The following is a 20,411-nucleotide window of genomic DNA, read 5'->3' on the forward strand; positions in this document are numbered from 1 at the left end:
CTGCATTCACGTGGGTAAACTGTTCCCTTGTTAGCTTATAAGTCTGATTTAGAGTAATTTAATCAATACTCGTAGTTCTGTCAGTGTCTTAAATGCCTGATGGTTTAAAATTGTCTCTAACCTACTAGGATTTTCTCCCCAACAATGGGCTATTGGTTGATAACCCATCTCCAGAAATGGAGACAGAAAAGTTGAGAAAGGTATAGGATTGGAGATGGACCTCTCCAGGTACGTCCTTTGATTCTTTATTTATCTCATCACTCCCTTTGGCCTGGCAGCACACACTGTTTTGTCATTTATTCTGCCCTGTTTTCCAACCTATCAGAGATCTTCCTTTTTTTTCCAACATTTGCCCCTTTAAAACCTATTACATCTCTCACTTTTCCTACTTAGATAAAAACAAATTACTGTGGATGCTGGAATCTGAAACAAAAACAGAAAATGTTGGAAAATCTCAGCAGGTCTGACAGCATCTTTGGAGAGAGAACAGACTCAGATGCTGTCAAACCTGTTGAGCTTGTCCAGCATTTTCTGTTTTTGTTTCTAATTTTTCCCAGGTCTGATAAAAGGTCATCAACCTGAAACATTAACTCTGCTCTCTCTCCACAAATGCTGCCTGTCACTGTGTATTTGCAGCATTTTCTATTTTTATTCCAGATTCCCAACATCCGCAATACTTTGCTTTTATTTGTACACAAACTAAGATTGTATTCCCTGGGATTGAGAAGATCGAGATAATTTAATCAAAGTTTTCAATATATTGAGGAAATTTGGTATCAGAGACAGAAACTATTTCCATTGGTCGGGGAATATAGAATTAGGCCTAAAATGTAATCACACAGCGTTGTAACTCTACATTTCTGGCCCAGACCTCTGAACGCAGCCTCTTCAGAAATGGGGAGTATAGCTATTCTGGGAATCCTTCTTCATAGGGCAGAATCATCAGGTGGAGTCAACCACCCCGCCCCACCTTTTACAGCACTCGCTGCCTATTTTGATAAGACTTCATTTACTAACAGTGAAAAGCTCTGGAACATTTACATAGCTTTTCACTGTGTTGCTGAATGAGCATGAGTAAGGCAAGTCGATGAGGTGGCAAATGGAAGGGTGGTAGGCTGGGTAAGGTGCCAACTGGGTAGGGTGACAGGGTGGGGTGGGGTGGTGAAGTTGGGTCAGAGAATCAGATCGAGTTAGTAGGTTGGGGTGGAGTTGGAAGGTCCGGAGGAGTCGGAGGGCAAGACAGTTTGAAGGGGATCGGTGGGCCAGTGATCGATTGTTACGCTGGAGTTAGATATGGTTTTCTCCTAACATTTCCCGGGCAACTCTCCAGGTAAGCGAGTTGCACCCATTCAAAGTCTCCAACTCGAATTCAGAGTTTTGGATATTATGAGAGGATTCCGGACGCAGAGGAATTTCCAGTCAGTGGTTGAATTTCACGGGCAATTCCCGCAGAATCTCAGAAGTTGGGAACTTCCGAGGGGTCCCCAAGAGCATCTTCTGGAGGACCTCCGAAGTACGACCTTTCGGAAACCTGATGATCTGGGCCATTGGATCACAGATTAGAAATTCTCATTAAGTACCGGACCGGGCTCTTGGGGCTCCATTTCTGATTCTTGATCCTAAATTCCTGTACTGAGCAGCCTGAGCGGGCCAGTCGATGCATTATTAACCTCATCATCAACATGTTGTTTCTTCCCACGCCAACACCATGTTTATTTCTCGGGGGTCGTAACCCACAGACGAGGCCTGATATTTATTCCTGGCATTTCCTTGTTTTAAATATAGATTTCCAGCACTTTCAGCTTTGTGAAGGTGCTGTAACTTTTGTTTTAATTTGAATTGACGGCAACCGTGCACGGTGAGCTGTTGGCGGTTTCGCATGTCCACGAACGAAAGTGTGCAAAAAAAAACATCTATGGGGATGAAATCAAAGTGTTAATGCTCCCCATTACTGTCGCCAGAGGCAAAACTGGGGATTCTCAAATTTAAAAAAAATAATTCGGAGATGCGTGGAGCGACTCAGGGGTAGTCTGAAGGGAAGTGTTGAGCAACACACACACAGCTTCCCCCAGCCCTCTGCAGTGACGTGGATGGTTCCGCCCGTGGTTTCGGTTCCGGGTGGCGCTGCTGTTCTTTCCCCGAGCGGAGCGCGAGGGGGAGGAGAGCGCAGCGCGAGCACAGCGCAGCTAACGGTAAACGGTTTGGCGGCTGGGCCGAGCCCGCGTCACAAAGGGGCACCCGCGCGCGCGCGCGGAGGACGGGCCTCGCATCCCGGGCGGGCCCGGCTCATGTCACGGCGGTGATCAGGCCGGCGGCGGGATGGTGTGTGCTTGCGCTCCTCGCACCGCCTCTCCGTCCTGTGGAGCTAATTCCCCGCTGAGGGCGATCCGCGAGCAGCGGAGTGATCGAGACTCGTACCTGGCCGCCTCCGACCTGCTGCCTCTCACCCGGACAGTGAGAGCCAGCGGCGGCCTCTGAGGGAGGAGGAGAGAGGGAAAAAAAAGAGACAACCCCCCCCCCCCGACTGGCGGCGGCTGGCCGCCTCCGACAAGGGCATTGACGAACTCTCCTGACCGCTCTTCAACTCTCTGCGGGGTGAGGTCCGAGTGAAGATGTGTCATTAAACAAGGAGTCAGTCCACCCATCCACCCACACCCAGTGAAAACGGTAAGTGTCAGATTGAGCCCGGCTAAAGCAGTCATTACCTGAAGCTCAGAGTTGTTGAAAGAGGAAGTAGGACGTCTTTTTAATCCTCAAAAAAAAATCGGCCAAGCTTGTGCTGCACTATCCAACAACTTGTGTTCTAATTTTGCAATAAATTGTGCATGAAGTACGGTTTTTTTTAACAAATCTGCAGGCGCGGTGAATTTCAGAGCATGATTTTTTAAGTCAATTAGGTGAGGTCAATGAACTGACTCTGTGTGTTTATCTGTAATAAACACTATATATCCTCCCATTTTCCCGACCTTACTAACACACACACTGCAGATTGAGCAATCAATGGGTATGCTATACATTTTTTGGACGTGGGGATTTTATTTTGATTGGTGTGTCCCCGGGTGTAACTTACCCTTTTCCATATCATTGAATTGCCAGTTGAAACTTTCACATCCCCTTTGCTCAAATACAGTCGGTGAATAAGTGCGAAGTTGCTGTCGTTATCAAGTGTCGCCTCAGCTTGCACTAGCTTTATTTTCGAGGACCGTGTTTTCGTTGACGCCGTAGTGCAGTATATTAAAATAGAAGTTGACAAAATATTAATGGTGGATGTTACTTACTAGATAAAAATTAAATTCCCCTCGTTCTGGAAACGCATCGTGGATACTTTAACAATTTATCGTAATTTTTCAGCGAAAAATAACGAATTAAAATCATAATGTTTCTTTAATTTTAGTATAACTCAATTATAATGTTTAGAACGAAGCTTTCTAATAAAGAGACGGTTACTACTGTTTTGAACATTTCTGACAGGCTAAACACACAAGGTAGACTTTGAAAATGGCCACTAGGGGTAATTGGGTATAACATTTGCATGGCAGTAGATGCTGCGCTTGTGTGAACTTTGTAGTGTGCCCTTTTTAACTTTTGTGAAATTGGATTATTTATGGTACCCGTTTGAGGTTACCAATATATGCATCTATTTATTAACAGTTAATATGTGAGCTGTCCCTTTAACATATTTTAGTGCTTTCAGCTTCTTTCTTCAAGTCTTAATTTATTTCCACTTCAATCCTTTTTAATTTTTGCATTGAATTTGACAAAAAATGGGCAGAAACTACTGTATTGTGCAGGGCGGCACGGTAGCACAGTGGTTAGCACTGCTGCTTCACAGCTCCAGGGACCTGGGTTCGATTCCCGGCTTGGGTCACTGTCTGTGTGGAGTTTGCACATTCTCCTCGTGTCTGCGTGGGTTTCCTCCGGGCGCTCCGGTTTCCTCCCACAGTCCAAAGATGTGCAGGTTAGGTTGATTGGCCATGCTAAAATTGCCCCTTAGTGTCCTTAGATGCATAGGTTAGAGGGATTAGCAGGTAAATATGTAGGGATAAGGAGGTAGGGCCTGGGTGGGATTGTGGTCGGTGCAGACTCGATGGGCCAAATGGCCTCTTTCTGCACTGCAGGGTTTCTATGTTTCTATGTAACATGAATTGCACTGAGGACCATGGGGTCAGCTTACAGCCAGGTTGCAGCTTGAATTGAATACTTGGTTTGTGTTTTCCTGAATACAATTTATTTCTGACCTTTATAGGCACTTAGAGGCTTCACCAGAAAACGTGTGTTGTACACAATACATCAGAATATATCTTTCAAATGGATGATGTTAGATGGTTTTCATACAGTACTAATTATAGCACTTATTCAATATTGCTTATCTTAATATATTTTCTAGTTGCACTATTTGGCCAAGATATCATTGTTAGCACTAAAAATCATCACAACACATGCAACCTAACAAACTACTTGGAGCTAATCTCAAAAAGAATTATAGTTACTCTTTTTCTACTTTTGCACCTTTCACTTTTTTTTTAATCCTGTCTCCCCCGGTTTTTATGATGTTGCTAACAAGGACATTGAGGCAATAAACTCATTAGTGCATTTAAGTTTGATTCTAAGCATGGTGGCTGGCATGGTCAGTTATTTGAAAATGTGGTTTTGACATATAAAACACCATGTGCAGTTGCTTAGGTTCAACTTGCATTGGATAACCTTTTCATTAAAAGGAAGTGAACTGTAGATGTAAGTATAATACCACAAATTGCAAATATTTACACACAATGCATTTCAGAATGTTTGTTTTTAAAGCTTCCTAGTTAGAGGTGAGGTCCTGAATGTCCTTCATGCCAGCCAAGTTTGGATCTAAGCTGAAATTGTTCATTTTGGTACTGTTCAAAGGTATTCCCCTACCTTATCTTGCCCTTGTATTTGCTTCATATTTGACTACTACAACATAACATGTAGAGAATGCACAAGAGAACTGTGTAAATGGAAATATTGCAGATTACATAGAAAATAGATGCGCGGGTAGGCCCTTTGAGCCTGCACCACCATTCAATATTATCATGGCTGATCATACACTTTCAGTATCCCACTCCTCTTTCACTCCATACCCTTTGCTCCCTTTAGCCACAAGGGCCACGTCCAGCTTCCTCTTGAATATATCTAACAAACTGGCCCCAACAGCTTTCTCTGGTAGAGAATTCCACAGGCTCACAACTCTGAGTGAAGAAGTTCTTCCTGATCTCAGCCGGAATGGCTCACCCCTTATTCTTAGACTACGACTCCTAGTTCTGCACTTCCCCAACATTGGGAACATTTTTCCCACATCAAGCCTGTCCAGTCCCATCAGGATTTTATATGTTTCTATGAATTCTTTCTCATTCTTCTAAATTCTTCTAAACAAGCCCAGCCTCTCTTCATATGTCAGTCCTGCCATTCTGGGAATCAGTCTGGTGAATCTTCACTGGACTCCCTCAATAGCAAGAATGTCCTTCCTCAGACTAGGAGACCAAAACTGAACATAATATTCAAGGTGTGGCCTCACCAAGGCACTGTATAATTGCAGCAAGACATCATTACTCCTATACTCAAATCCTCTTGCTTTGAAGGCCAGCATGCCACTAGCTTTCCTCATCACCTGCTGTACCTGCATGCCAACCTTCAGTGACTGTGCCACCATGACACCCAGGTCACGTTGCACTTCTGTCACCATTCAGAAAATGTTACAAAATACTATGCCCCAGTGTATATTTGGGTTCTTACTACTTTATTTTCAATTAAAGCGTGGAGTTTTGAGTCCGAAAATATAGTTGCGATTTGTTTTTTTTAAAACTTCAGAATCAGATTAAATTGTGACTAAACTAAAATGTTCAATTATTCTGTAATGATTCCCCACAATGAGAACAGTTCACAGCAGTAATGCTGTCACCTTTGTTCATGGGTGTTAAAATGAGTGATTATGACCAGACAACAATGTTTGCACAAGAAAATAGGGCAAGTGTTGAGTAGAGAATGTGAGTTAATGTAACTTTTCTGAAAATAAGTTTTAGCTAAATTGGTGCACTTGAGACTCGTGAGTTCATTTATGTTTTATCAAATAAGCTGTACAGACTTTTCAATTAATGTCTTGAGTTAGTTTGGTTTTGTTTATTTGGTTGACACAAAAAGATGTCCCTAATAGACTATATAAGTAGGAAAAAATGTTAAAAAGGATGCTGCATTGACTATTCCAATTTCACAAATGAGATGTGAGCAGTAACAAATGGACTTTTGTCGTCCTGTTATTGGTGGATGTTCCATGATTATAAAGTAGCCAGCACAGTTCTGAAACTTGTATCAAACTTGCAAGATCAATTCTACCTGCAGTGTGTCAGCAGGAACAATGTTAGATTTTGAAAGTGTGCTTGGAGACTCTTAGCTCTGGATATTAAATCACTTTGAACAAGTTTTCTGGTTTTAATCACCCACCTTCAAATGCCAAACTTCTATGATGTGTGCATCTCATTTTCCAACACTTCATGGAATAATCTGTGCAACGGCATACTCTTACTTCTGCTCTCCCTTTTACCATTGCTCAGGATACTAATGATCTTTCAGAAAAAGAGGCTAGAGTGGAAACATTGGATTATTTTTGTAAATGTTTTTGTGGCTGGTCACAACAGTGGTATTTTAGAAGTTTGGAAATCGTTCACCTGCATTCATGGCCCACAAATGGGTACAGAATTGGGGTCTAAAAGTAGATGAGAAAATAAATGGTGGGGCACACAAAGTTCAGTGAACATCCAAGTTTCAAGAAATGAAAAAATGTTACTTTTTTAAAATCTTGGTTACCATTCTTTTCCTCAAGAAGGTAGCGGTGCCCCTTTAGACTTGTATTCATCTTCGTCTCTGCAGTCTCTGCAGTTGTGCAGCACATAAATAGATGAAATGACTGCCCTCTAAGGACAGTGCTCTCTCATGTACACACATACACACACACCTGTTATTAAAGCTGTTTGGTTTGGCTGTAGTACTCATCTCTACCTTTGGACGTCAACAGTCTCAGAATTACAATTGTTATAACACAGAAGGAGGCCATTTGGCCTGTTGTGGCTGCATTCCCTCTCCAAATGAGCAATGCACCTAGAACCCTTTCTTCCTTTCAGATAATAACCCAATGCCCTCTTGAATGCCTCAATTGAACTTGCCTCCACCACACCCTCAGGCAGCGCATTCCAGATTTCCTCTGTTTACTTTGTGAGCTCTGTTTGTGAACAGAATTCCCACTCACCTGAAGAAGGGGCGAAGAGCTCCGAAAGCTTGTGTGGCTTTTGCTACCAAATAAACCTGTTGGACTTTAACCTGGTGTTGTTAAACTTCTTACTACTTTGTGAAAAACATTCTCCACATGTCCCCATTGTTTCTTTCAATTACCTTAAATCTGTATCCTCATTCTTGATCCTTCCATCAATTGGACCTGTTTTCCCTATCCACTCAATCCAGACCCCTGCTGATTTTGAATGGCTCTATTGAGATTTTCTGTCAACTTTCTCTTCTCCAAAGAAAACAGTCCGAACGTCTCGAATTTATCTATGTACCTTAAGTTCCTCATCCCTGGAACCATCTTGTGAATCTTTCCTGCATTCGCTCTAATGCCTCCACTTGTTTAGAATGTGATGTACAGAACTAGACAGAATAGTGGAGTTCAAACCAGTGTTTTATACAAGTTTAATATAATTTCTTTCTGGATCCCTATTAATAAAACCTAGGATACTGTATACTTTATTAATTACTGTCTCAAACTGCTGTCACCTTCGACTTATACATATATGTGCTTATGTTGTTCTGCTCCTGCACCCCCTTTACTCTTCATTTTATATCATCTCTGCCTCTGTGTTCTTCCTACCAAATGACTCACTTCACATTTCTCTGCATTGAATTTCATCTGCCTCTTGTCCACTCATTCTGCCAATTTGTCTATATCCTTTTGAAGTTCTGCACTGCCCACCTCACAAATCACAATTGTTCCAAGTTCCACAAATTTCTTCCACAAATTTTGAAATTGTCTTCCATACCAAGGTCTATGTCATTAATATTTATCAAATAGCAAGAATTCCTTTGGAACTCAACTACAAATATTCCCCAATTCCAAAACTCATCTATAAATCACTACTCTGTTCCTTGCTGCTCAACCAATTTCATATTCATGTTGCTACTTCCCTTTAACTTTGTTCATAATTCTCTTGTGCGGCACTATGTCAAATGCTTTTTGAAATCCATGTACACATGTCAACAGCTTACAATAATCAATCCCCTGTTACCAAAGTTAAACATGATTGGCTCTTAAATCCATGCTGATTTTTCTTAACCCACATTTGTCTTATGTGACCATTAATTTTATAATGTTTGTTGAAGCTTCCATACCACCAAAGTTAAACTGAATGACATGCAGCTATTGGGTTTTACATTTTTTTGAACAAGGTATAATATTTGCAATGGTCCCCAATTGTCCCCATACTACTTCTTGCCACCCTTTCACTATTTATATGCCTTTGTATTCTCTTTAGAATTCCCTTTTATGTTAGCTGCCAGTGTCTTTTCTTACTCTCTCTTTGCTTATTTGCTTTTTCACTTCCCCTCAGACTAAGTATTTAGTCTGAATCTTGGTTGTATTATCCACCAGACAGCTGTCCCAAGCATGCCTTTTCTTCTTCAGCTCAATCTCTACCGTCATCCATGAAGCTCTGGATTTGTTTGCCCTACCTTTCCATTTTGTGGGAATGTACCTTGACTATGCCCAAACTATTCTTTAAAGGTAGCCCATTGTTCAGTTACAGTTTTTCTTGGCAACCTTTGGATCTGGACATATAAATTGGAATCATTCTTGCCCCTTTGAAGTTGGCTTCTGATTATTCTTACCTAGGTTGTTCTTTGTCTTTTTTCATAGCCAACACAAACCTTATGATGCAATGATCACTGCCCCTAAATGATATCCTACCAAGTGACATTTGGCCACTTGTAAGTTGCAATGATTCAGCATTTGTGCCTTGCACTGGTGAATGACTTTCCTTACTTGACCAGAGTGGTGAATTTTGTAATGTAAGAGTTTGTGTCGTGATACACAATTATCTTCTAGAGTTAAACATCTGTTGCAACTGTCTTTAGCTATATTCTTACTTTTGAATTCTGACCATATGAAGTCAGGAGACTTTGTGTATAGCTCTTGGATGCGAATGATTAACATGCCGCAAAATTAGTCAATGCTACTTGATATTTCCATGACAACCATGAAACAAGTTTGGCCATCTATATTGAACATTTGCTTTGTAGTATTTGAATCACCATGGTCTGTTTTAAATAATGAAACTTGGGGATAACTTTCAAGAAATATTGCCTGTCTTCTTTTTGAAACATTTAATTATTCCCTTCAGGAAATTTGTATTTTGTCTAATGTGGCTAGATAACAATGTAACCATTTTTGTACTTAGCACTGTACAAAAACACTGGTGTAGATTCAGTAGCAGCATTGGACATCATAACTGTTGTGCTTAGCAGTATGTAAGCCACAACCTAAATTATTAATGGAAAACATCAAAATTCTGGATACTAAATAGATCCCTTCCTGGTTATAATACTTTGCAGAGATTTCAAATCCTGAATGACCACTTATATTTGGGCGGCACGGTAGCACAGTGTTTAGCACTGCTGCTTCACAGCTCCAGGGTCCCGGGTTCGATTCCCGGCTTGGGTCACTGTCTGTGTGGAGTTTGCACATTCTCCTCGTGTCTGCGTGGGTTTCCTCCGGGTGCTCTGGTTTCCTCCCACAGTCCAAAGATGTGCGGGTTAGGTTGATTGGCCAGGTTAAAAAATTGCCCCTTAGAGTCCAGGGATGTGTAGGTTAGAGGGATTAGCGGGTAAAATATGTGGGGGTAGGGCCTGGGTGGGATTGTGGTCGGTGCAGACTCGATGGGCCGAATGGCCTCCTTCTGCACTGTAGGGTTTCTATGATTTCTATGATTTTGAAGTTGCAAACTGCTCGTCCAGTCATTCAAACTGCTTCATCAGATTGAGTTCCTGATCTCATCTGTGCTATGATGGAAAAGTTGAGAGGAGGATAAAGATGAGTGATTTCCAATAAGGAGGTACAAACAGGGGAGAATCTTTGCATCTTCCTCCTTACCTGTTGCCCCACTCCTCCAGCATTGTTGGACATTTTGGAGTAGGATATATGACCGAAAACCTGTGAAGAGGGAGAGAAAAAATGTTTTGACGTACAATTGATTCATTAGCTCTTAGTCTAGTTCAGTGATAAGTCATATCTTGAATGCAAAATTCAGTTAGTTAAACATCTTCTAAATTAAACTAATGCCAATACGGTGCTAAAGATAGGTTAGGAGTGCACCATTTGAACTCTTCTCCAAGATTAAGTTTAAAGTTTATTTATTAGTGTCATATTAATACTGCAATGAGGTTACTGTGGAAATCCCCGAATCACCACACTCTGGCGCCTGTTCAAATGCATTAAGGAAGAATTTAGCATGGCCAATGCACTTAATGAGCACGCTTTTCAGAACTTCCCCAAACAAAGCCATTTAACATTTCTATGTTAGAGAACATCCATGCATTCTGACTCTAACTTCTTCAACAAAGAGACAAATTGCCTGTGGTTTAATGCTCTTGTTCTAATAAAGTTGACAAGTTTTGTAACTATGCTCGCAACATCACTTGGTTTCAGACTACTTTTGCAGAGAACCTCTTGGTGAATAATCCAATACAGAAAAATTATTTTCTGCTCTGGGTTCATTTCTTTCACTTGGGCCCTGAGTTCTTTTCAACAAATCAGCATTTTTGCAGGTCAAGCCAGGGCTTCTATTGATGGTCACACTCATCAATCATTTCCAATTCACTCCACGTTTTGAGACACTTCTGACTAATCTTTGCCGGTTGTCATGTTTTTCATTGACTGCATTGAAGCCAGTTCCAAGGCAAACTCAAAATTTGTGGCAATGCCTCATATCAGCTCTCATTGATGCTTTTCAACAGTTAGTCCAGTTTCTCCGAGTTTTCTTCTATGCATCTCGTCACAGTTTGCCTTGATAGTGAATTTTCAAACTGTGTGTTCTTGTGTTGCAGCAGAGGTAACCAAGTATTCCTTGATGAATTCTCCCTTGGGGAATGGCTTGCTGTTTTTAGCAATTTTATGTTCAATCATATAGTTTGCTCTGGTAATTCCATCTGATGATGTGTATAGTTTGGTTAAAAAAAAACTTTGCACTTTTTTTCATTTGAGCAATCATTTCTTGCCAGTGTCTAGCTTTCTCATAGTCAGACATGTTCAAGTTGTATTCTTTGAATATAGTGACACTTTGCAAACTAAGCAAACAGCTGTCCCTGAAGTGCGATAAATATAAATCCCTGCAAAACTGAAAACTAATGTATAACCGATTTTGTGCTTCCCGTACTAAGTCATTGGCTGCTATGGTTAGCAACATGATCATAGCAACCAATCATAGGCCAGTACCTGCACACAGATATTTCATTTCCGCTGTACAATGTTCACTGATTTTTCTGGGGTTTTTTGTCTGGTCTGGGAGTCATGGTCGGCGAGACAGAAGTAACATACATTAGAACATACAATAGAAGAATTTTGCCCACCCCCTGATCGAGGAGGACAAGGGCAGCAGATACCTGGGTGCACCACCACATAGAAGCTCCCCTTCAAGGCACTCACTATCCTGATTTGGAAATATATCACTGCTCCTTAATTGCCACTCAATCAAAACAACTCCCCGTGGGTGCACCTACACACAGGGGCTGCAGCGGGTTGAAGGCAACTCACCACCACCTTCTTGAGGGACATTAGGGATGTGCAATAAATGCTGGCCTAGCTAGTGACACCCACATGCTGTAAAATGATTTTTTTTAATCCAAAATTTTCAAACTTCTGGAAAGGTCCCATCAGATTGGGGAAAAACAGGAGCGATGCAGAAAGAAGGAAACTACAAGCCAGTTAGCTCAGTGTCTGTCACAGTAAAATGTTAGAATCTGTTAGTAATAATGTTGTAGCAGGGTGCTTAGAAAATCATATGCAATCAGTCAGAGTCAATATGGTGAAAAATAAATATTATTTGACTAATTTATTGGAGTTCTTTGACAAAGTAAAAACAATGTGGTGCCCTTACATTTCCAGAAGACGTTTGACAATAACACATCAAATGTTACTATACAAAATAAAAGGTCATGGTGTAGAGGGTAGCATATTAGCATGGATAGAGGACCATTAATCTGAACGTGCAGGTCCACAGGTCCCTAAAAGTGGCAACACAGGTGGCCAAGGTGATTAAGAAAGCATATGGCATGCTTGCCTTCATCAGCCAGGGCATTGAGTACAAGAGTTGGGAAATCATATTGCAGCTATGTAAAATCCTGATTAGACTGTATTTGGAATGTTGCATGCAGTTCTGGTCACCACACTATCAGAAGGATGTGGAAACTTTGGAGAGCATGCAAATATGGTTCACCAGGATGTTGCCTGGTCTCAAGGGTGTTGGCTATGAAGAGAGGTTGAATAAACTAGGATTGTTTTCAGTGGAAAGATGGATGCAGTGGGGGAGACCTGATAGAGGTCTACAGAATTATGAAAGGCATAGATAGGGTGGATAGTCAGAGGCTTTTTCCCAGGGTGGAAGTGTCAATTACAAGGGGGCCAGGGTCAAGGTGGGAGAAAGTTTAAGGGAGATGTATAGGGGGAAAGTTTTTCATGCAGAGTGGTGGGTGTATTAAAGCACATTGGTGTCATTGTGCATCGTACTATGGAAATTTAGACTTCCAAATCCAGCAACTGTACAATGAACTGGAAAAATCCACTTAACTCTTCCTTCAGCAAATATCCCAAATAATTTCCCCTTTCCTGTTGATGGATGGAAGTAAAATTTATTTTGATAACAAAAGCTTCTGAATTATTAATGAATGTAATTGTATTAAATGGTCAGAAGCTTTCAAAATAGGCAATTTTTGGACAGTTTTTAACTACTGAGTATTTATTAAAACATCGAGAATGGAGCAAAATATTTACAAACAAAAGCAATGTTGAAAGGAACTGAATGAAAATTTTTGTATTTTAGTTAGCACCATATTAATTAGGACTTGTGGCAGTTTCTGAAGTGCTGGTTTTGTATTTTTTGATTGTGTTAAGTCATGGTCCTAACGTTATTACTGGTGAGCCTTTGTTCATCCAATTTCAATTGGGAAATGAACTTCCAACTGCTGATGTGCACCCTTCCTTCCTATTGATACATATAGTGCAATAGATTCTATGGTAAAGGTCCAGAGTTTCTTTTATCTTTTCATATTTATGTAATGCAAGAAGTTTTTTCATATTTGCGGACTTTTGTATGGGCTTCCATAGTCTGTTTGCTGAGGAAGAAAAAATTGTTAGCATAGCAATTTGGGCAGAGTTGGTTGCATCTATACTGCATGATTTTGCCTCTTCCCCTGTCCCCCCCAAATAAAAACACAACAAACAAGTTAGCTGGAATAAATTCTTCTTCCTTGGCTGTACACTGGATTTCCTATTCTTTTTTGCTTGTTTGTCTGTACTATCCTTTTATTTTCAGTTTCTTCTTTTTCTCTCTGCCTTCTAATTTGTTTCAGTTTCACACTGGTAAAATGTAACTTGTTTTATTGCTCAAGTTACTTAAGTTTTGCCTACTCACAGTACATGTTAATTTTATATACATGTTGCATGAATAGTTGATGAAATACAAGACCATGCGAAGCAAGATCATAGCTGTTTCAATTATAGTATTTTAAAAATAGAATACAGAAGCAGAAGAGGCCACACAGACTGCCAAATCTGCACCAACCTTCTGATGGAGCATGTCACCCAAACTCTCATACCCGCAACCCCTCACATTTACCATGGTTAATCCACCTAACCTACACATCTTAGGACCCTAAAGGACACTTTAGCATGGCCAATCCACCTAACCTGCGCATCTTTGGACTGTTGGAGGAAACTGGAGCACCCGGAGGAAACCCATGCAGAGAAAATGGGCAAACTCTACACATTCACTCAAGGCTGGAATTGAATCTGGGTCCCTGGAGCTATGAGGCAGCAGTGCTAACAAAGGACAATACAGCACAGGAACAGGCCCTTCGGCCCTCCAAGCCCACGTCGCTCCCTGGTCCAAACTAGACCATTCTTTTGTATCCCTCCATTCCCACTCCATTCATGTGGCTATCTAGATAAGTCTTAAACGTTCCCAGTGTGTCCGCCTCCACCACCTTGCCCAGCAGCGCATTCCAGGCCCCCACCACCCTCTGTAACCACCCCTCACCTTGAATCTATGACCCCTTGTGAACGTCACCACCGACCTGGGAAAAAGCTTCCCACCGTTCACCCTATCTATGCCTTTCATAATTTTATACACCTCTATTAGGTCACCCCTCATCCTCCGTCTTTCCAGTGAGAACAACCCCAGTTTACCCAATCTCTCCTCATAACTCCTCATAACTAAGCCCTTCCATACCAGGCAATATCCTGATAAACCTCCTCTGCACTCTCGCTGGTAGTGTGGCGACCAGAACTGTGCAGTATTCCAAATGCGGCCGAACCAACGTTCTATACAACTGCAACATCAGACCCCAACTTTTATACTCTATGCCCCGTCCTATAAAGGCAAGCATGCCATATGCCTTATTCACTACCTTCTCCACCTGTGACGTCACCTTCAAGGATCTGTGGACTTGCACACCCAGGTCCCTCTGCGTATCTACACCCTTTATGGTTCTGCCATTTATCGTATAGCTCCCCCCCATATGTTAGTTCTACCAAAATGCATCACTTCGCATTTATCTGGATTGAACTCCATCTGCCATTTCTTTGCCCAAATTTCCAGCCTATCTATATCCTTCTGGAGCCTCTGACAATGTTCCTCACTATCTGCAAGTCCAGCCATTTTCGTGTCGTCTGCAAACTTACTGATCACCCCAGTTACACCTTCTTCCAGATCGTTTATATAAATCACAAACAGCAGAGGTCCCAGTACAGAGCCCTGCGGAACACCACTAGTCACAGGCATCCAGCCGGAAAAAGACCCTTCTGTCTTCTGTGACCAAGCCAGTTCTCCATCCATCTAGCCACCTCCCCCTTTATCCCATGAGATCCAACCTTTTGCACCAACCTACCATGAGGTACTTTGTCAAACGCTTTACTGAAGTCCATATAGACGACATCCACGGCCCTTGCCTCATCAACCATTCTTGTCACTTCTTCAAAAAACTCCTCCAGGTTAGTGAGGCATGACCTCCCTCTCACAAAACCATGCTGACTATCGTTAATGAGTTTATTCCTTTCTAAATACGCATACATCCTATCTCTAAGAATCCTCTCCAACAACTTCCCGACCACGGATGTCAAGCTCACCGGCCTATAATTTCCCAGGTTATCCTTCCTACCCTTCTTAAACAACGGGACCACATTAGCTATCCTCCAATCCTCTGGGACCTCACCTGTGTCCAGTGACGAGACAAAGATTTGCGTCAGAGGCCCAGCGATTTCATCTCTCGTCTCCCTGAGCAGCCTTGGATAGATTCCATCAGGCCCTGGGATTTGTCAGTCTTTATATTCCCTAAAAAACCTAACACTTCCTCCCTTGTAATGGAAATTTTCTCTAACGGGTCAACACTCCCCTCGGAGACACTCCCAGTCAACACATCCCTCTCCTTTGTGAATACCGATGCAAAGTATTCATTTAGGATCTCCCCTACTTCTTTGGGCTCTAAGCATAATTCCCCACTTTTGTCCCTGAGAGGTTTTTTCCCTGACAACCCTTTTGTTCCTAACGTATGAATTAAATGCCTTGGGATTCTCCTTAATCCTGTCTGCCAAGGACATTTCGTGACCCCTTTTTGCCCTTCTAATTCCTCGTTTGAGTTCTTTCCTACTTTCTTTGTATTCCTCCAGAGCACCCTCCGTTTTTAGCTGCCTGGACCTAACGTACGCCTCTCTTTTCTTTTTGACCAATCCCTCAATTTCCCTGGTTATCCACGGTTCTCGAATCCTACCCTTCCTATCCTTTTTTACAGGCACATGCCTATCCTGCAGCCCTAACAACTGTTCCTTAAAAGACTCCCACATGCCAGATGTGGACTTACCCTCAAACAGCCTCCCCCAATCAACAGCTGCCAATTTCTGCCTAATCCCACTAAAGTTAGCCTTCCCCCAATCCAACACCTTACCCTTGGGATACAACTCATCCTTTTCCATCACTATCCTAAAGCTAACAGAATTGTGGTCACTATTTGCCACATGTTCCCCTACCGAAACTTTGACGACCTGACCGGGCTCATTCCCCAGTACTAGGTCCAGTATAGCCCCCTCTCTAGTCGGGCTATCTACATATTGTTCCAAAGAACCTTCCTGTACGCATTTTACAAATTCCTCCCCATTCAGACTCCCAGCCCTACGCGATTTCCAGTCTATACCAGGGAAATTGAAGTCTCCCACTACAACAACTCTATTTTTCCTGCACCTATCCATTATCTCCTGACATATCCGTTCTTCCACTTCCCTTGGGCTGTTGGGGGGCCTGTAATATACCCCCAACATAGTGACTGCGCCCTTCCTGTTTCTGAGCTCCACCCACAGTGACTCGTTACACGACCCCTCTGAATTGTCCTCCCTCTGCACCGCTGTAATATGCTCTCTAACTAATACTGCTACTCCCCGACCTCTTTTGGCCCCTCCTCTGTCTCGCCTAAAACACTTGTACCCTGGAATATTCAGTTGCCAGTCCTGTCCCTCTTTCAACCAAGTCTCTGTCACCGCAACCACATCCAAATTCCTCGTAAGCATTAAGGCCCTAAGTTCGTCTGTCTTACCTGCTACGCTCCTTGCATTGAAGTAGATGCACTCCAGACCTCCAAGCCCAGTGAAGTCATCCTCCCCCAGAGTGCTCTTCTTCTTTGCCAGCCTTGTCCTGGCCCCAAACTCGTCCCCAGCCTCTACACTTGTAGACATAATTTTTTGATCTCCACCCCCCCTGCCATATTAGTTTAAACCCACCCGAACTGCACTAGCAAAACTCCCAGCCAGGATATTCGTGCCCTTCCAATTTAGTTGTGACCCATCCTTCTTGTACAGGTGCCCTCCTCTCTTGAAAACTTCCCAGTGATCCAGGAATATGAAGCCCTCCCTCCTGGACCAGTCCTTTAGCCATGCGTTCAATTGTACTATCTCCCTATTCCTAGCCTCACTGGCCCTAGGCATTGGGAGCAGCCCAGAGATTGCCACACTGGAGGCCCTACTTTTTAGCCTATTTCCCAACTCCCTGAATTGCTCTCGTAGGATCCCCCTGCTCTTCCTATCTATGTCAGTTGCACCAATGTGTACAATGACATCCGCTGTGCTGTGCCACACATGATTTAAAAATGTTTATAAGCAAAGGAGCTGTGTTTAAACCATCCAAGTCTGCAGAACAGCTCAAATGTTTCAGACTTCAGTAATTCAACCTAGGCTACTTGTGAGGTTATAAATGACTGTGATCTGGCAACATATGGCTATAGACCAACACAAATTACACACTTTCAGAAGGGAGCTTTACATTTCATCAAATGTAGGCACTTAATTTCTGGATTAACTTTTACTCTGCAATTCTCCTGTGCACATTTGCCTGCGCTACATCACAGGCAAAATAACTAATGTTCTAAAAGCTTTATGAAAAATAAACCTGTGGACTTCCTCTTCTGTTGCCCACTATATCAGTAAAAACAAAGTAGAAGAATTTGCAACATACAAACAAAACTGTTCCTTGATTTGGCTAGCTGTATCCATTTGTAATCTGCTATACAAATGCTATTGATTTCTAACTTTGAACGGGTAGCAACATTTATTTTAACGTCCATCAGTTGAGAAGCGAGGAACTTGTTACATTTCAACTTGTGGGTTTCAAGAGCATTAAATCAATATTGTAGCAGAACAGATTGAACGTTAACCTATTTCTGTGGTTCCCAAACTTTTTTCACTGGGCCGCACTTTCAGAATAAAAATTTGCTCGCGCCACACCAAATTTTTTATTGACAAGAAATACATTTTTAAAAACTCCTAGCAGTGCTTGATTCATAACATAGAACACAACTACTTTATAATATGATCATGGGACATCGTCCTCAGCATCACTTGATGCTTTTGCTCTCTGGAAAAATATCTAATCCATGTTTAAATGTTTCTTTGATTGTCCTTGAATCTTCCCGCCACACTTGTCATCCTCTCTCGCCGCACCAGTGTGGTGCGCCGCACCCTTCGGGAACCACTGACCTATTTGTTTACACCACTTGTGCTATTACAAGCAATTGCTTACTTTAGAAAGGTAGTTAAGTAATTCCTTATGTTTCCTGGTTGCTGATGCAACATAATTTCACACTTGCCTTAGTTGGTGGAGTTTCTTAATGTTTTATTCAACATTGTATTTCCCTGCCGTATTATATTCATGTCCTCAATTTCTAGTTTTATGATTGATTCTTGTACCTTATCGGTGTGTTTCACAATTTGTAAGTCCTGATGTTGATTTAACTTGTACACCCTTTCAATTTATATTGATTAGCTTTATATTGCACGTTTTGCTAGTTTGGTTCAGTTGGTAGTAGTTATGTTGCAGACTCATAAATTTTGGATTCAGGCTCACTACAGATTCTGAGCAATTAAAACTGAAACAGCCATTGACACTGACATGATTGCTTGACCCCATAACCTTCTCCATTGCCAAGCCTGCATTCTTCCACCAATTTCACCCTATTGTCCATTTCTGGATCTACTTCAGCTCATGTGTTGCTGAAACTCTTATTCGTGCCTTTGTTATCTTCAGACTCAAATATTCCATCATTCCCCTGGCAGACTTCCCATCTTCTATCCTTGTAAATTTGGTGTCATCTAAAACTCTGCTCCCCACATCGTAGCTTGTATTATTTCATTCACCCTTCATCCCTATACTTGCTGATCTACATTGACTTCTTGTTCAGGAATGCCTGAAGTTTGCTGTTGCATTCAAATTCCAGTACAGTTTTGCCCCTCCCTATCTCTATAAACTCCTCCAACTTGACAACTCTACAAGATTTTTTTTGTCCCCTCATTCTGGACTTCTCCTGATTTTCATCACCTCCATTACTTGCCTGCAGCTGCCTAGTCCCCAGGCTGTATAAATTCCTCCCTGAATCTCTTTGCCTTTCTCCTCTTTAAGATACTCCTATCTCTTTGAGCAATCTTATGGTCATCTGTCTTAATGACTCTAAGTGCCAAGCTTGCCTAGTAATTCTTCTGTGAAACTCTCTGGGACATTGTTACTATATTAAAGGTGCTACACAAATGCAGGACGTTTTGCACCCTAAATCTCTGAAGCTACCACTTGCATGGTTATAAAAGATTCCTCGGTGCCGTTCAAAGAAGAACACTGAACTTAGTTGCGGCTGTGAATAATATTCCTCTTTCACCTGACACCAGACAAATAAGTCATTCACCTCACTGTTGTCTATGGAAATTTGCTGTTTGTCAGGATAGCAACAACACTTCATAATAATTCTGTGTGCTCTGGAACATTTGCAAGATGTGGTATAATCAAGTGCAAGTCTTTATTTCTTCTTTGTCATTCTATCACTCGTAAGCCTGTGTTTTAAGTCATTAAAGAGTATATTTTGGTAAATGTACAATCATCAAGAAATAAGGTAAGTATTTCCATTTGAATGTCGTTGGCTATTAATGGCAGAAAGTGGATTGGCTAGCATTTGAAGTGAAAGTCAGTGTTGACATATTTAAAACAAAAACTAGCCTACAGATTTTGCAATGTATATCTAAATCCCTTGAGGAGATTACAGATGTTGACATAAGGTTTTGTCCATAATGATTATAAGGCAGTAACATGTTAAGTGTTTGAGCTGTCAAATGAATCATGAACATTTTTCCAGTATAACACTCAGATGAAGATAGCATGAGGGTTTCTTTTATGGGATGTGGCTGTCGTGGCTAGACTAGCTTATGTACGTAATTGCCCTTGAGCAGGTGGGCTGCCGCCTTTAACTACTAAAGTTCATCTGGTGTATGTACACCCACAGTGCTGTTAAAAAGAGAATTTCAGGATTTTCGTCCTGCAGCACTGAAGGGATGGTGATAGTGTCCCAAGTCAGGATGGTGTGTGGCATGGAGGGGAACTTATAGGTGCTGGTGTTTCCTTGCATTTCTGTCCTTGACCTACGGGGTCATAGCGATTATGGCTTTGGAAAGAGCTGTAAAAGGAGCATTAGTGAGAACAAAGAAAATTACAGCACAGGAACAGGCCCTTCAGCCCTCCAAGCATGCACCGACCATGTTGCCCGACTGAACTAAAAACCCCTACCCTTCCGGAGACCATATCCCTCTATTCCCACCCTATTCATGTATTTGTCCA

General features: G+C 41.9%; 1 protein-coding gene across 3 annotated transcripts in view; it reads left to right on the forward strand.

Moving 5' to 3' along the window:
• Positions 1–126: 126 nt before the first annotated feature.
• galnt1 (UDP-N-acetyl-alpha-D-galactosamine:polypeptide N-acetylgalactosaminyltransferase 1) overlaps positions 127–20,411 on the forward strand; it is a 132,653-nt gene continuing 112,368 nt past the window's right edge. Inside the window, exon 1 of one of the 3 annotated variants that reach the window (XM_078237096.1) lies at positions 127–228. The gene's annotated coding sequence lies outside the window, so the exon portion shown is untranslated. Of the gene's footprint in view, positions 229–2,024; positions 2,668–20,411 lie in introns of those variants that run through there. The other 2 variants (XM_078237080.1, XM_078237088.1) reach the window with 2 other exon arrangements.

The sequence above is a fragment of the Mustelus asterias genome, chromosome 2 (genome assembly GCF_964213995.1).
Source record: "Mustelus asterias chromosome 2, sMusAst1.hap1.1, whole genome shotgun sequence".
NCBI classification, from domain to species: domain Eukaryota; kingdom Metazoa; phylum Chordata; class Chondrichthyes; order Carcharhiniformes; family Triakidae; genus Mustelus; species Mustelus asterias.